Source organism: Petaurus breviceps, unplaced genomic scaffold, assembly GCF_028583685.1.
Source record: "Petaurus breviceps papuanus isolate PSGF00001 unplaced genomic scaffold, PetGlider_PUasm1.0 175, whole genome shotgun sequence".
In the NCBI taxonomy this organism is placed as follows: Eukaryota; Metazoa; Chordata; class Mammalia; order Diprotodontia; family Petauridae; genus Petaurus; species Petaurus breviceps.
In genome coordinates, this window is record NW_027185764.1 from 57,571,833 (window position 1) to 57,577,164 (window position 5,332).

The window sequence follows — 5,332 nt, forward strand, 5'->3', positions numbered from 1 at the left end:
AGACAGACAGACAGACAGACAGACAGACAGACAGACAGACAGACAGACAGACAGATAGATAGATAGATAGATAGATAGATAGATAGATAGATAGATAGATAGATAGATAGACAGGCAGACAGAGACAGATAGATATAGATGTATATATGTATACATGCATATATATGGTTACAAGGGATTATGTGTGTATATGTATATGTGTGTACATGTGTACATAGACAGAGGGCACAAGATGAGTTGAATAGGAAGGGATGATATCTAAAAAACAAAATTAAGAGGTGAAAGAGGAATACATTGGGAGAAGGAGAATGGGAGAGATAGAATACCATAAATTATCTCACATAAAAGAGGCAAGAAAAAACTGCTACAATAAAAAAGAAGAGCAGAAAGGTTAAAAGCAGAGCTTAACTGAAAAATTTCAAATACAAGAAGCAAGAGAAGCATGAAAAGGTAAACAGGAAAGAGAAATCATAAAGAACTTATTAAAGTTGAACTATTTACATTCCTACATGGAAAGTCTATATTTGCATCTCATGAGACTTTTCTCATTATGAGGATAGTTGAAGGGAATATGTATGTATATGTATACACACACAGAAACACACATATATACATATACATATAAGTATATGTAAGTATAGTTGGCTGTATGTGTGTATGTATATATGCGCATGTAGAGGGCACAGGTTCAGCTGAATGTGAAGGAATGATATCAAAAAATAAAATTAAGATGTGAGAGAGGAATATATTGGGAGAAGAAGAGGGGGAGAGATAGAATTGAATGAATTATCTCAAATAAAGGAGGCTGGAGAAGGCTGTCACAGTGGGGGGGTTAAGAGCAGGAAGGTGAAAGGGAAGGAATCAACCTTAAATTATATTTAGCTTAAGGAAGGAATAACATACACACTCATTTGAATATCTTACACTACAGGAAAGTAGAGGGGAAGGGGATAAGAGGGAGGATGATTGAAAGAGGGCAAATTGGAGGACTGGGTAGTTAGAAGCAAACACTTTTGAAAAGGGACAGGGCCAATGGAAAAAATAGAATAAATGGTGGGGATAAAATGTAGGAAAATATAATCAGTCTTTCACAATACAACTACTATGGAAATGTTTTGCCTTACTGCACATGTATATCCTATATTGAATTACTTGTCTTATCAGTGGGTTTGGGTGATGAGGGGAGAAGGGAGAGAATCTGGAACTCAAAGTTTTTAAAAGAAATATTTAAAAAATATTTTTTACATGCAACCCAGGAAATAAGATACACAGATCATGTGGTCTAGAAATCCATCTTGCCCTACAGGAAAGTAAAGGGGGGTTGGGGAGGGATATAATAGAAGGCAGATTGGAGGAAGGGGTATTCAGTATGCTTGCCCTCTTGAGGTGGGGGCTAGAAGAGAGTTGGGAAGAAAATCTGTAACTCAAAATCTTTGGGATATCAATGTTGAAAACTAAAAACAAATTTAAAATAAAACCAAAAAATGAAATAATTTATCATAAGAAAAATTTGGAAATTGTCATCAGTTATAGGCAAATACTATCTCTATCTATCTCTTTATATCTATCTACCTATCTCTCATGTTATCCTCAAGTCTCAATCAAATATTATGTTACCAAACATTGCAAGGTAATATAAAACAAACAGAAAAAAATAAAACTAAAAAATTGACCGTCATCCCTTAAGCTTAGATATATGGGTTACCTTGGGAAACATGAAAAAAAAACAAAAAAAATATAAACGTAGACATGAAGAAAACGTTGAGTACAATATCAAATTGATCATGAAGCCTTATCCAAGGGAAACCTAAAAAACTGCCACTTTTCATTTTAATACTGTGGTAGTAGCAAGAGGTCACTGAATTCCTCCTTGCAGTGTGGCACAAAAAAAAATGGAAGATTAACATAAATCCTGAGCACACAAATAACAAATCAAGACATGATGGCAAGTTGAAAAATCAGCAATAAAGATTAAAATTCATTTGGTTTATTTTCCAAACAAAAGCCATATACATTAGATATTGATGGGAACATAACCTTTTTTTTTTCCTTTAGTTTGTAACAATTTCCAGGACTTCATTATAGCATTCAAAGAGTCTAACATACCTTTGTATATGGTATTGAAAGTACTAGTGTCATTCTATTTTTTTTAAGACTCATTTTCCCCCTGGGAGTAGGGAGGAATTCAACTTGTATTTTGCCCACATATAATGTATCACATGGGTATTTAAGTTATACTCCTGATATATTCAAGGACCAAAGAACATGTTTAGAGGTCACCATCTATTCAAACCATGATTCCAAAGAGAAATAATAGATTTCATTCACTGTTTCAAAACAATAAAATCTTGAATATATTCTTTATTTCATTTTAAGATTTTCCAAGGAGAAATAAAATTGTAAATTCACTGGAAAACAATAAATTTTGAATTTGTATACATTTTTTATCTCCCAAATCTCAGAGCAACTTATAATCACTGATGCTGGAAGTTTTTACCAGATGTCATTTATTCTAAGCGGAAAAAAATTGATTCAATTAAATTCACTAACCTGTCAACACTTTCTGATGAAGAAACATAAGTCAAGGGATTTCTAGCATAGTCCAAAGGCATTCTAAGCAGCTTTTTTGTTAAAACATCCTAACACCAAAGAAGAAAAAGAAAAGAAGGAAACCGACTGACACCAAAGTAGCAAGGTTTTCAGTATTAGTCATTCAGGGAATAAACATTTATTAAACACTTAGTATGAATAATAAATCTTACTTAGGAAATGGAATACAAAGAAAGACATTAAAAAATTTTTCCTGCTCTCAAGGAGTTCACAGTTTAATTGGAGAGAAAACATGCAGAATTATAAGTTATATAAAATCAACAGAGGCAAGGCCCTTGCATGAAGGTGGATTGGGAAAGATTCTCTGTAGAAGGTGGGATTTTAACTGGGACTCAAAGGAAGACTTTAAGACATGGAGATGAAGAGTGAGAGAATTCCAAACATAAGGAACAGCCAGTGGAAAAAATACACAGTCTCTGAAGGTGGAGTATCATTTAAGGAACATTAAGAGACCAATGTTCCAGATAACAGAATATATTGAGGTTAAGAAGTTAGAGGAGGCAGCTAGGTGATTTAGCGGGCAGGGATTCAGAAAGACCTGAGTTCAAATCCAGACCCAAACACTTCATAGCTTTGTGAACCTGGGCAAGACATTCAACTTCTGCTTGCCTTAATCCACTAGAGAAGAAAGTAGCAAGCCACTCCAGTATCTTCGCTTAAAAAAAATAAAATAAAATCCACAGACAGTATTGACATGCTGTGGTCCATGGAGTCATGAAGAGTTAGACACACATGAATAATTAACAAAAACTAGGGGTGAAAATACTGAGAAAATGTGGTTGGAGGAGTTTATGAAAGACTTCAGATGCCAAATGGAGGATTATATATTTCATACAGGAAGTGATAGGGAGCTATTAGAGTTTATTGAATAGAGTAGGAGGGAGAGGATGGTCAGTCGGGCACTTTAGGAAGATCATTTTCACAAATGAGTGAACTATGAACTGCAGTGGGAGTGACTTGTGATAGAGAGATCATTTAGAAATCTACTATAATAGTCTAAGAATTAAGGTGATGATGGCCTTGCACCTGAGTGTTGGCAGTGTCAGATGAGAGAAGGGGGCACATGCTACAGATGTTATGAAGAAAAATTTGAAAGGTCTTGGAGATAGATTGGACATGGAGGGTGGTAAGAGAAAGTGAAGAGTCCCAGATAATACATAGGTTGTGACCATGGATGAGGAGGAAGATAGTGGTACAATTAAAGTAAGAGGAAAGTTTCTTTTTTGTTGTTTTGGTTTGTGGGGAACAACAATAATTTTTGGACATGTTGAGTTTAAGATGTCTATGGACAACCAGTCTAAGATGTTAAATAGGCAGTTGTAGATTTAAGGCTGGAAGTTAGCAGAGAGGTTATGGTTGGATGAGTAGACTTTAGAATGACCAGCACATAGATGATAATTTAATTATTAGGAGCCTATGAGATCACCAAATGAAATTACATGGAAGGAGAAGAAATAATGACCCAACATAGAATATGGGGGACAGCCACAGTTAGTGAGTATGACCATCAGGAAAATACAGCAAAGGAAACTGAGTAGGAATAGAGAGATAGGAGAAGAATTGGGAGAGAACAGTATGAAAATCTAAAAGAGGAGAGCCTCAAGGAGAGAAAGATGATTGATTTTGTGAATGGCTATAGGGAGTCAAGAAGGTTGAGGATTAAGAACAGGTCATTAGATTATTTAGCAATAAAGAGTCCCAAGACCAAAACCAGTTTACAATGTCTTAGAGAATAACTCTAATTATACTCAAGTAGTGATAAATAGACATATTATGTTGCTAACCCTAAAACACATCTAAATTGCCTATGCTTCTGTTTTCATAACTCTTGTTCCAAATAATAGTGCTGAATGATTTCTCTTTATCACAGAATTATAGTAGAGAGTTATAGATGCAAGTTATAGTAATATGAGCACTGAAACAGGAGCTAGGAATCTTGTGTTCTAGTCCAAGGTCTGCTATTAAAATTGGTCATGTAAAATTAGACATCACATTTTATCTACATAATCAGGAGTTTGGACTAATTGATCTCAAAAGTCCTTGCTATAGCTGATATTCTATATTTTAAAGGAGTTACATTTTTGTACAACAGATGACTAGATATGACTTTATTTCACCATTACATTTTTCTAATCTAGATTTGAAATCATATTGCTTGGCTAAATCACCAGCCAGAAATAAATGTCTATCTTGTAGTAATCCCTAAGTAGAAGGCAATAAGCACAATATACTTGCATGGCATGCTTTAGTGTTTCAAGGTCCAAAAATGTAAAGGATAAGAAAAAGCAATAAAATAGACCTCATGCTATCTTTCCTTCTCTTTTTGAAATGAATTACTCCTTCTTAGAAATTGATCTTATACTTTAATCTGGGATTTTTTCCCTCATTTCCCTAGCCACCCTATTCTTTTCCTTTCTGATAAAGATCCTCATTAAGCTGATAAATGGAGAGGTTTATTGTAAGATGAAGAGTAACAAAATTCTTTAGGAAGACTAAAATACACATGAATGTGCATGCCAGTTTAATGTAGACAAAAATGAAATGCTATTCTGAAATTGCAAAATTAATCCTAGTTCTGCTAAGGGAAATTTGTTAAAACATATTCATGTGTGTGTATAAATGTTTACACACATATATGTGTGCATATATTTTCCCATATATAGCACATGTATCTATATCTATCTATCTATCTATCTATCTATCTATCTATCTATCTATCTAT

At 34.1% G+C, this 5,332-nt stretch overlaps 1 pseudogene; it reads left to right on the forward strand.

Annotated features, from left to right (window-relative positions):
- The window catches only part of LOC138159212 (protein FAM98C-like), a 68,442-nt pseudogene that overhangs the window by 24,783 nt on the left and 38,327 nt on the right, over positions 1-5,332 (forward strand).